At 35.7% G+C, this 13,272-nt stretch overlaps 1 pseudogene; it reads left to right on the top strand.

Moving 5' to 3' along the window:
- The first annotated feature begins 3,367 nt into the window (after positions 1-3,367).
- On the top strand, positions 3,368-3,968 carry LOC101426823 (large ribosomal subunit protein uL22 pseudogene; annotated as a pseudogene).
- Positions 3,969-13,272: the final 9,304 nt, after the last annotated feature.

The following is a 13,272-nucleotide window of genomic DNA, read 5'->3' as shown; positions in this document are numbered from 1 at the left end:
GAAGCTTTATTTATTCATTTTTTTAAAATTTATTTATTCATTTATTTCTCTCCCCTTTCCCCCCGCCCCCCATTTGTCTGTTCTCTGTGTCTATTTGCTGCGTCTTCTTTGTCTGCTTTTGTTGTCAGCGGCACGGGAATCTGTGTTTCTTTTTGTTGCGTCATCTTGTTATGTCAGCTCTCTGTGTGTGCGGCACCATTCCTGGGCAGGCTGCACTTTCTTTCACACTGGGCGGCTCTCCTTACAGGGCACACTCCTTGCGCGTGGGGCTCCCCTATGCGGGGACACCCCTGCGTGGCACGGAACTCCTTGCGCACATCAGCACTGCACATGGGCCAGCTCCACATGGGTCAAGGAGGCCGGGGTTTGAACCACGGACCTCCCATGTGGTAGGCAGACGCCCTAACCACTGGGCCAAGTCCTCCTCCTAGTCATTCCTTTTCATATGCATGTTTGTATGCTGTGTATGTGTATGTCCAAACAACAGTGGAAGTATGAAAATTATGGCTTTGCAATGATTACAATTTCAGACAAATTTAAAACATATTCAGATCATCTTTTCTTTCCAAATCATATTTAATTGTATTTTGATTTTCTCATTGATACATTCATTTAGAATAATATTTTTTAAAAATTCTACTGTTATACTGCTTTATAATTTTCTTAGAATTACTAGTTTTACTGTACATTCAAAGATGTGGCAATACTGTTTCCTGTATACATTCTGTATGTCAGTCTTGTCTATTATAGTACACAAATACTCTGTTAGCCATAGTGACCTGAGTCTGGGGTTAATATATATGATCTCTAACCTTCAATCAAACATTAACTGTTGCCTCAGGATCATAAACAAAATAGACAGTTGGGAGACTCCAGGAAAATGAGCTCCACTTACTTTGAACCTTCCAGTTAGCAAATTATCCTGTTATTCATTTTCTTTATAAGAACTCCTTTTGCACTTACTAGAAACAACCTTAAGCTCTTTCTGCAATTCGTATCATTTCCTGGGTCTCCATTTTAGATCCATTTGGCCTTGATATAGAGAAATGGGAAACAATTTTTTCTGTTAAATAGAAACCTCATCTCTTTATGATACAAAGGAATAAGATCAAGGAGAAAAGAAGACAAAGCTAACCAAGAGATGGTATAAAACAGAAATGGCAAGATATTTTGCCAAAGGGTTCTTTATATGAACATGTGTTTTGCCATTTTGCTTTTTCTAGCAAAGTTTACATCTTTCAAGGTCATGGTCCACTAATTTGTCCTTGATCTGTACCAGAAATCTTCATTCACAAGAGTGGAGTGATAGCCTTAATGGTGATAGTGGAGGGTAAAAAGCTTTGGAACTCTTTGATATACTTATATGATCTTTATTCTCTCTTACATATCCAATTCATAGGAAATGATATGGATTATATTGTGTGCCTCAAAAAGCCAAGTCCTAACCCTAGTCCAATAAATATTAATTTATTTGTAACTAAAATCTTTGAAGATGTTATTAGGTAAGGTAAGGCCAAACTGGATTAGGGTAGGCTCTAATCAAATAAGACTGGTGTCTTTTTTAGGAGAGGAAAATTAGACACAGTTGGTAAGACAGAGAGAGAGAGAAAGAAAGAAAGAGAGAGGGAGACAGTCATATGATTTGAACTCTGCCATGAGCTAAGGAGAATTGTGGATTGCTGGTTACTGACCAAAATTCAGGGGAAAAGTTTGGAAGCATGACCTTGCCAAACACCTTGATTTTGGACTTGTAGCCTTCAGAACGATGAGATACTAAATGTTGTTGTTCAAGCCAACTACCCCAAGGTAATTTATTATAGCAGCCCTGGAAAACTAATATAGGAACATTCTCTCAAATTATTTCCTCTCCTCTTTTCTGCTAAATATATATTTCCCTTAGTGGCATTTCCACCATATACTTTGGAAAAGATACTATATACTAACTCATAATACCACTGCACAGAGTGTTAGATGTTTTTTTTCTGTTAACACACGCTGGAAAGTACCTGCTTGTTGAACATTTCCACTCAGGGAAGAACAGGTTTGACATGAGCTTACCCTATTGTACTTTTCTGGGAAGAAGCCCAGGAGTGATGAGTTCTTGCTATTTATTCCTACCGATTCTGGGAGAAGTACAATTCTTTGGCTTGCTATGTGTGGAAGACACCCATTCCTATTAAAGCCCTGCTATTATGTTGGATTTCTGCTTCACTTGTCCACTGTTTCCCTGGATTGCAATATGATCTCCTCATGTACAGTGAGAAGAGTGCCTAAAATTGTGAAGGCCATCATGCCTTCAAGACTAGTGAAAGGATTTCTAAAGCAGATGGTTTTCCAATTGGCTTTTATAGGATAAACTATAGCCTGCTATATGGGTAAAGATAAGAGAAGGCTTTTCAGAATATGGGGAAAACATCGCCTAAGTTGGGTTCAAAACTAGACATTTTCAAATCTAAAACAAAATGATGTAAGGCTGTCTCTTAAATGTCAAGTTTATACAACTTTCCAAAATAGAATTTGCAAGGTATGTTAAAGAGTTTTATCTTTATTTTATAGTATGGTGGTGTCAAACAAGGTGGCACAAGGGATTTTTTTCAGGATGCTGTGGTATCCTAACCACTGGAATAATCAGAGTCTTACCAACTTCCCTATGCCACCCCAGAATCAATAAATTCCAGCACTCACACTCCAGGACCTGATCCTCAGTCAGATGACTTGGTTTCTTTCCAACTTTATACTCTTCAGTCTTACTTTAGATTTTCAACAATCACATTCTGCCTGAATATAACACTAATTCTGTGCTGTATTCTATAATTCCCGGGGTCTGATGTTTTTTTATTTTGTTTTGTTTTGTCCTGTAAAACAAAAAAAAGGCAGGGGACAGAGGATAGCCAAGCTGGTCTGGGTTCCCTTATACAATTTCCATATTGGACCTCTGGGTTACCTTTAGTCTGAAAAAATATTTCCATTCAAAATTGTTTTTAAACACTGGTTTAATAACTATTGTTTCTTCTTTTTGGTGCTTAAACCACACTTAATTCCCTGGAAACATCTTCTTTTATTCTATACCCCCATCTCCCTCAAACAATGTAACACAGCACTCTGTTATAAATTGGTACACTATTATCTTTAACAAAGTTGATTATCTGTGAATCATGTTGCTCAGCATGACTACATTAAAGCATTATGTAAATTGCATCTATTATTTCTTCCTTTTTGTACATGAAGGGAGGATTGTTTAGATAGGAGTAACAGTGAAGATTGATTAGACATTTCATCCTATTATATCACAATAATAATTAAGACAATGGGTGATGTTCTCACAGATCTATGGCAAAAAAGACATATTTAAGAAATAGTGCTCTTCCCCAAAGTCCCCTGAGGTGATCTCTGAAAATGGTTTGCTATTCCCTGGACCCAGAAAACCCCACAAAATCATGCAAATCAAGAGGTTCAAATCTTCATGTTCACTTTAAGAACACCCGAGAAACTGCCCAGGCCATCAAGGGTATGCATATTCGAAAAGCCACCAAGTATCTGAAAGATGTCACTTTACAGAAGCAATGTATGTCATTCCGTCGTTATAATGGTGGTGTTGGCAGGTGTGCCCAGGCTAAACAGTGGGGCTGGACACAGGGTCGGTGGCCCAAAAAAAGTGCTGAATTTTTGTTGCACATGCTTAAAAATGCAGAGAGTAATGCTGAACTTAAGGGTTTAGATGTAGATTCGCTGGTCATTGAGCACATCCAGGTGAACAAAGCCCCCAAGATGCGCCGGCGTACTTACAGAGCCCATGGTCGGATTAACCCATACATGAGCTCCCCCTGCCACATTGAGATGATCCTTACTGAAAAAGAACAAATTGTTCCTAAACCAGAAGAGGAGGTTGCACAGAAGAAAAAGATATCCCAGAAGAAACTGAAGAAACAAAAACTTATGGCTCGGGAATAACTTCAGCGCACAATAAATGCAAATAAAAGTTAAAAAAAAAAAAAAAGAAATAGTGTGGAAATTCTCAAAAAAAAAAAAAAAAGTTAAAATACATGAACACTATATGCTGTTAGGGTCTTTATCCTGAAATAGCCAGAGACTAACTATAACTGTGGAAAGTGTCACATCTGGCTTCAATAAAGGCAATACAGTCACCTTTCATTTTTTTCATAAGATGCAAAAGGTCAGGAGGAAAATAAATTCCTTTTATTAGTAGTTTGAGATTATGTTGATATCAGATATTGTAATATGCCTTTTAACTCTGTAATATAGATTTAGTAGGAATTATTTTAATAATTTCCTGAGTCTCTGTGTTTCCCCGCTAAACCATATGAAGTGGCACCCAACTAAGTACTGTCACCTAGTTTGTGGTATGGCATTGGGTACTCATTGCTAAACTTTTAGACTGAAGTGTTCCTTACCAACTGTTATTAAAAATGGGTGAAGTTCAAGAACATTTATTGGATTGGAAGTGGAGTAGAGACATTTGAATAAATGAGAGTTAAATTTGGATCCTAAAGATAAGTTCTGACTTGTTCTACTTCTTGGTGTATGTAATGTGCATGTATATATATGTGCAAGCAAGGTGTCACTCTTTTTATCTGAATTTTCTTTCAGGATGTTTGAATCCTTAAAAGAAAATATAAAGGAGTATCTTTATGATTTCTTACATAGAACACACTCAAAAAGTACTAACATTCAAAGCAAAGGTCAATAAATTGGATTACATTAAAATTAGGAGATTTCTGTCAATCACAAGAGCCCAAAAGTCAATTCAAAGATTGATAAGCGTGGTTAAAACTATATCCAACAAAATGCTCATATCCAGAATGTATTAAAAATTCCTATAAGTCAAAAAGATAATTTAGTAGAAAAATGGGCATGAGACTTGAACAGATCCCTCATAAGTGTGGGAATCAAATGGCCCATAAACATAGGAATGATCTCATCAATAATAAAGGAAATACAAATTAAAACCCTGATGAGGCATATACCAGAATGGCAATTAAAAAAATAAAATTGCCTTACCAAGTGTTGGCAAAGATGTGGGGCAATAGGAACTCTCATACTTGGCTGGTGGGAGTCTAAATTGGACATCTTTCCTGGAAAACTCTGGAATTATCCAATAAAGTTATAGTTGAAGACTGACAGAGCTACCACTTAGTTCTTTAAGCAACATGATGGTTTGCACTCAGATGGTTTGCACATGCACAAGAATATTCATGGCAACTTTATTTGTAATTTCCAAAATTAGAAAATCAAAATGACTATTAGTAGTGGAATGACTAAATAGATTTTGGTACATATATAACACAAAATTCTACAAGGCAATGAAACTAATGCTCCATGCAATAATTGAGATGAATGTCACTAGCAAAGCAATCAGACTAGGAGTACACATAGAGTGTCATTCAATTTACATAAAAACAAGCAAAATCAAACCACAGTGTTTACCTTAAGGAAAGCGGTCACCTCAAGAAAGGAAGAGGGTAGTGATCACAGGGCATGACAGTGGTTTTAGGGATACCAGTAACGTTCCCTTTCTGGACCTGTTAGTATTTTCTTGGGCTGTTGTTTGGAAATAAGTCATTGAACTCTATATTTACGTTTTATGAACTTACATGTGTGTTATTTTTCTTTTTGGAAAAGGTTACAGTGATAAGATATCATCTGTATAGTAAAAAAATTACTTTTCCTATTAATTCATTCCAGATGTAATGTACAATTGTCACGGCTGCATCCTTGTTACAGTTCAGTAGAGGTGATCATTTTTCTTCCTACTCTAGGAATTCATAAAGCTTTCACATCAATTTGATCGAGCTAATAATGCTACAAATAGGGCCTTGCAACCAATTCTTAATATAAGATAATTAAAACAATGGTAAAATGGCTTTCATTAACCATAGAAAAGATATTCATTCTGTTAAGTTATAAATTAAATTATTTCAGAGTTAGCAGATGAAAAGTAGTGAAACATCACTTGAATTAGCATTTGATAGGTACATCTTCAAATGGTTAAGAGATTAATTCTACCTTCTTTCTGTTAGAAAATGAGGAGAAATCTTTCTTTTACAGAATCTTGAATGAATACTGATGACTAAGTAAAAGCTTTAAAAGCTATAAAGGAAGCAAAGAAGTACATTATTTCTGTCCAAAGAAAATGTTCCTAAATGAAAAAAAGAAAAAGGCACAATTGTGACATAGCTGTACTGGTTAAAATAGGGTAGAGGTAGTATCAAACAGTGACTCCCAAACACATTTTTCTCAGCAACCAGAAAACAGCATATTTCATTTCTCTTCCAAGAGGGAAGATGGGATCCACCTGCAGAGTGGGATTAATAATTTTCAAGAAATGTATTTGACAGAGTAATTAACAGGCTGAAGATTCAAGAACTCCAAAGTATTAATAAACACTTTTTAAAAAGCAGAAATAGTACAATCAAACAAAGAAACTGTTCCCAAATGACAAAGTGTATATATTTAGCAAGAGGCAGGAGCTAAGAAAACAGAATAATTATTTAATTGCTACTTTGAAGAAATGTAACTATATTTTCAGTAGGATACAGTTAAATTGCAAAAGGTATCTAGGAGCTCTTAAAAAGGAATCTAAACAATTTCTGCATGGAGCTCCACAGGAAATAATGTCACAAAGATGGATAGTAAGACATGTGGGACAAAGTGGGATTACCAGTCACAGTTCAGAGTCATTGCTATCAAAATAGAAATATAATGGAATATAAATTACACTATAATTTGCAGAAAAGAAAATTCTGGTCTATTGACTGATCACCTTAGGTGAATATTATTTTTAGAGTCTCTTATTTTCCCTGAGAGAAAGGTAAGTACAAATCAGGTGAATTTTCACAACAAACCTTCAACCTATGGTGAAAATGAACAGTCAAGCATAGAGATCTTAAGTGAAAGCTGGGAAGCAACAAAATGAAGTTTCTCAACATGTGTGGAGTTATTTTCTTTATGACCCTTTAAAGTGCCTGAATAAGGACATCATTTATATGTGTTATTAGTTAGCCAAAGAGGTGCTGATGCAAAATACCAGAAATCTGTTGGCTTTTATAAAGGGTAATTATTTGGGATGGGAACTTAACAGATACCAGGTCATAAAGCTAATTTACTTCCCTCACCAAAGTCTATTTCCACGTGTTGGAGCAAGGTGGCTGCCGACGTCTGCCAGGGTTCAGGCTTCCTGGGCTCCTCTCTTCCCAGGTCTTGCTTCTGTCTGGGCTCAGGTCCTCTGTTTTCTCTACAAGGTCACCTGTAGTCTATGAGGCTCTCTAGGTTTTGCCTTTCTCTATAAGGTCAGCTATAGACTACCAGGCAATTGGCTCTGACACCTGGGGTTTCTGCCATGTCTAAGGAACCATCTCTATTCCTCTGCATTCTTTTCCTGGCTCAGGTCCTCTCTTCCCAGCCCTTACTTCTCTTTCGTCTGTAAGCTTACTTCCCAGGGCTCCAGCATCAAACTCCAAATCAAAACTCCAACATCAAAATCTTCGATTCTCTTCTTTTGCCATGTCTTTTATTTGTAAGTTCCCACCCACCACGGGGTGGGGATGCAACACCCTACTGATATGCCCCAAAGCCTTAATCATAATTTAATCACGCCCAGGTGCAGACCAGTTTACAAACATAAGCTAACATGTATTTCTGGCATTCATAACTATATCAAACTGGTACAATATGACATTGTGAAATCAAATTATCATGATCTGACTTTTAGGAATATTAAATTGCCCCTGATTCCTCAACTTTTAATCAAATGCCCCCAAAATAAGCACGAAACAGAACTCGAGTGGAAGAATGGAAATGACTCCTCGAGTTGTATGTGTGTAAGGATCTTCACTTATTTTAGGTATGTTTTCTATTTCCTACAAGTGTTTAGTATTATTAGTATTATAGTTAGTTACATGTTAAATACATACAGACTAACTGAGGCCCTCAAATATTTAGTAAACTTCTCAGGGCCATGTGATAGTCAGTGGTAGGTTAAAAAGTTGAATGAATACCTGCCTGAGACTGCCTTTTTCACCTCACCGGATTTCTTACTGCCTCCCTAGAACCCAAAGAATGAGCAAATCTATGAGGCTTTGCAAGGTGGATCTTATTTTGGGGGTCGAGAAGCCAGGCAGTCACCTGTGAGACACAAAATATTCTTTCTCTGGTACCAATGTTTTCTGAAATTCCCACTGTTCTCATCTATATTTAGAGTTGAAGGCTAAATATTTTTTTGTTGTTGTTGTATGAAATAGCCATCACAATGATTCCTCAGGCACTAAGTGCCTTAGAAATTCAGGTAGCTTTAGGGAATAACTGAGTGAAAGAACTAGAGTTGTTCTATCTATTTCTGTTGTTTCCTAGAGACAGTTGTTCAGTCCCATGGGCTTCAGCCTTTATAAAAAGTATAAACATTAACAAGGGCATGCATCTCTTCACAGTGGCTCCAAAAGTAAAAATTTGATCAAATAATTTTGAGAAACCCTATGATTTTATACATTAAACCGTTAGTCCCAACTACTATAATGGGTGGATTTCAAGTTGGTATGTATATTAACTTATTCAACAAATACACACTAACATCCTATTCTATATCAGTGTTCTGGCAAGTTCTGGGGCCATGCAAATTAAAACAATTTTAAGTCTCTGGAGTCTGAATTCAAGAAACTTAAATCCAACATGGAGACAGACTATTCTCTGGACTCCAATCCCTCTGTGCTTGTTTCAGTTCCGTAAGCCACACTCCTTAATGAACAGCACCTGCTCTTCCCTTTCCTCGCACTTGCCCTCCCTGAACTAATACCTACAAATCCTTGAAATTGCAATTAAAGTATCATTTGCTAAGAAAAGCCTTTCTTTGCCCTCTGGTCTAGGATATAAGAAGCACTCAATAAATACATGTTAAATACTTGTGATTGGTTGAATTAACAAATGAAAGAAGCTTGAGAAGAATTCCATGTTTTTTGTGTTTTCTTTTATGGTAGAAAAGAGGGATTTGGGTGTGTGCGGGGGGGGGGGCAGTTTCCATTAAATCCTTTGGGATTAGCTTATGTCTCTTTGTTTAGCTGGTAGGGTAGTTTATATAGGCAATAGGGAATGGGCTCAGTGATTTCTAACCATACGTATCACAGTCATGTTTGAATCTTTAATCAAAAATATTGATATTTAAGCCTCACTATTTTGATTTTAAGACTCAACTCCTGTGTCATGGCCCTTTAGAAACCAGCCTGACAACCCACCAATCCTGTTATTGAAAATAAACCTCATGAGTTCAGAAACCTTTTGCCCTGTTTAGTTCTGTATCCACAGTGTTTAGACCAGTGCCCAGAGAGTCGCGTAATAGTTGGTTGAAAGACTGGATATTCCTTTTAAATTCCTCCTGTACTTATATCAGTTTATAAGAGTCCAAAACATTGTGAGTTCCTTGATGACACAGAAACCTGTTTCATTTCCTTTCCTATCATCATTAACCAGCATAATATGCATATGTATAATCTAGTAAGGAAAATTCGTAGCCCTACGTGCCTATGAGGAAAGCGTACACATGGTGCCTGGCATATAGAAGACAGACTGGAGGAACTAGAGATTGGGATTTCTTAGAGCAGTAAAAATGCGATTATAATGGTACATGGAAAAAATTATGTGTTCATGAAATATATTAGTAATAAAAAGGAGGATGGGAGAAGAAAGGAAATAGGTCATGACTATTTCAGTATTTAAATATAGGAGAATGAGGGAGAATGCATTACCTAATATTTAAGACAATTTCCAATTTTCTAACATAAGCAGCATGTGTACCATTTGCCAAAGTAAGAATTACAGGAGGAAGATTCAGTTTGCAACAAAGGATACAGAACTAAATGGAATTTGAAGCAGAGATGGGATGATGCCGGTAATTACATAAGTAGGCCGTTAAATAGATGGGGTTTAAATGCATTTCTCAGGAAAGGACTGAATTGGATAAATGGTTTGAGATATGATAGCTGATGTCATAGCAAAGCACAAAGAGTAAGAAGAGGGTTAAAGTCAAATGATGGGAAATGTTTAAATAGTGAGAATGTGGTGGCAGAAAATCATGATAAAGAATTTTGGAGACAATGAATAGAGAAGTAGAACAGTGAAAATTAGTGCAAAAAATTAGTTTCAAGGAAGGGAGGGTTGTCAGCAAAGCCAAATAAACCAACTGAGTAGTTGCTGGATTTGACAATTAGATAATTTTGATCACTTGAAGCTTTGAAAAACTAGGGAAAAAAATTATTTCAGTTAAGTTTAACCGTATTTGAAGTGTTCCAAGGAGTATCTTAGCCTTTCAAACTACAAACAGAAGCAAAATACCATTCTTGCCCTGGAAGCATTTACTGTCAGTAACCCTGGGCTGCATAGAAAGCAGGTGAGAGGATGGATGGGGGCAGAGCAATTCAGAGTAGTCATTTGCTGCTTTTTCCTCTGCATGATAGATTGGTTTATTGATATTTAGGATTACAAAACTAAAACTTTGAAGACTGAATAATGTTTGTATCCTGAGTGATGTCATATGTTTTAAAATTTTATTTGTAAAATAAACACATTTCAAGTAAGTTTTATAGTCTGCTTGCGGGTGTGCATTAAGACAAAATTTTCTATGCACAGCAGAGGCTTTTAAAATATTATTGAAAATTAGTAAATTGCATATATGAAAGATAATTTTTAATTTAACTAAGAGGATGCTACTATATATACAAAGAAACAAACAACACTGAACAAATAATTGGGTTGTTTTCTGAAGTGTTTTAATCCCATTCTAAATAGTAAATATAAATTTGACAAAATAGTGTCTTTGACTTCATAGATGCAAATGACCAAATTTCTTTTCTAAATCCATTTCCATAGGCATGGGAAGTCCTATTATACTTGGAAAATAAATCATATTTATGAACATATTATTTTTATAATATTACCTAAAATTTTTATTAGCATATATATTTCTATACTTGTGGAAATTTAAAACACCATTAAAATTATACAAAACACACAGGGGCTCTTAACTATTCTCTAGGTAATAGATTTTTCCATTTCAAGGGAATAAATATGCTAAGGAATCTACTGGGACATTATTCAATTACATGTATATATAATGTCTATTAATATGACTGACCAGTTGCCATTTCCATGATTAAAATCCACTGTGCCCGTCTATATTTTGTAAAGTAAATCAATCCAGAAAAGATCGTACTGCAGTCTCTGTTACAATTTCACATCTGTATACGTCATGGCTCAGAAATTCCACTCATAGATTTATATTCAACAGACATGTGTTTATATGTTCACCAAAATGTTCAAGAACGTTCGTAGCATCACTATTCAAAATAGCCAAACCCTGAGAACAACACAAATTCCCATCAGTAGTAGAATGGATAAAGAGACTGTAGTATATTTATACAATAGAATTTTGTAAATCAATGATAATAAACCAACTACCACTATATGCTTGAAAGAATCTAAAAACAAAAACAAAACATTTATTGAGTTAAAGAAGCCAGGCACAAGATTGGATATTGAGCAATTCTATTTCTATAAAGATGATATACAGGTAAATGTAATCTATGATGACTGAGTCTGTGTATAATTACTAATAGGAAAGGTGGAAGTTGGCAGAAGACACAAGAGAGACTTCTGGACTTCTCATTATATTCAGTTTCTTGATCTGCGTACTGTACATATTTGTGAAAATTCATCAAGCTGTACACATATGATGATGCACTTTGTGTATGTAATGTTTTTAATAAAAATTTTACATTAAAATAAAAATGTATAGGAACTACGGGAAAATAAGCATATCGACAAGTTTCTCAGGAATGATCCAAATTTAAATTGCAATTCTTTAACTTCACTGTGACTAAATCTTTACCATCATTGTGGTAAATAACTATCTACAAACTCTTTAGCTAATTTCAGGGCATTTTCAGAATTGGTTTATTTGTGTAACCATAGCCAATGTCAGTTGATAGGGGTATTTATAAAGAAGATAAATTTAGGTATTTTTGATGAGCAGATAGTGAATCCAGATGAGGGTTGTTGAATGTTTATTCACAGCCCTCAGAAGCATATGAAAACAAAGTTTTTGGCCATCTCAGGATGATAGACTTCCTTTCTTTACTCTCTTCCATTTTTCCTCAGCAAAGCACTCTTTTAATAGAACATCAAGTTTAAATTTACTGAGTAAAGTTCCACATGAGTTTTCTCCTGCTGGATCACAAGAACTGTTTCACTTAGAAAAAAAAGGGCCATAAGATTATATATGTTGTAAATAAAACAATATCTTCTTTTTTAAAATGTGACAGTAAACTATAAACTGGAAAAATAACAGCCTTGCATGGTGGTAGGTGCCATATGGAAATAATGAGTCAGTCAATCTGTCAACAAATATTTGTTGAACATCTAATTTGAGTCATCCACTAATCTGGCATTGGGGATAAAGTGACAAACAAAACAACTCTGATAAGGACACTCAAGGAGCTTGCAATGAAGACCTATGGCTAGTTAATAAAAAATGTTGGTTGAAGTGAAGAATCATTAAGTGATAGAAACAAAAGATAAGGCTTATTTTATCTTTGGACTTTTTTTTCCCTCTCCCTCCCCCACCCTACTGTTTTCCTTGTCTGTGTCCATTCATTGTGTGATCTTCTGTACCTATTTCTCTCTCTCTCTCTCTTCTTTTTTTTGTCTTTCTCTTCTCTTTTTTCTCCTCTAGGATTTACTGGGGTTGGATCTTAGGGACGTCTGACGTGGAGAGAGGTTCCCTGTCACTTGCGTCACTTCAGTTCCTGGCTTCTGCGGCACTTCACCTTGATGCTCTCTTTTCTCTTTTGTTGTGTGTGCATCTTGCTGCATAACTCACTTGTGCAGGCACTGGCTCACCATGCAGACACATTTTCTCTTTTCCTTTTTTACCAGGAGGCCCTAGGGATCAAACCTGGGCCGCTTTCCTTATTTTACCTTAATACATATGAAAGTAAAATACATTTTTACCAGTTTGTGGTTATAATGTCAAGATCTTTTCTCTGATTATGTACCTTTATATTGAAAATTTTCATTTTATTATTTTCATAAAACACAGCCATATGATCATTCTATGATATTCAGATTCATTTTCTTTAAACAAAACAGAAATTTGCCAATACTTGCACAGTGGTCAGAATGCAAAATCCCACATGCTTTTTTTTTTTCCTTCTTTATTTTTTTTCTAAATGTTACATTCAAAAAATATGAGGTCCCCATATATTCCTCACC

The sequence above is a fragment of the Dasypus novemcinctus genome, chromosome 16 (genome assembly GCF_030445035.2).
Source record: "Dasypus novemcinctus isolate mDasNov1 chromosome 16, mDasNov1.1.hap2, whole genome shotgun sequence".
Classification (NCBI taxonomy): Eukaryota; Metazoa; Chordata; class Mammalia; order Cingulata; family Dasypodidae; genus Dasypus; species Dasypus novemcinctus.
The sequence above is the reverse complement of the archived record's forward strand: the minus strand, read 5'-3'. Positions and strand labels throughout refer to the sequence as shown.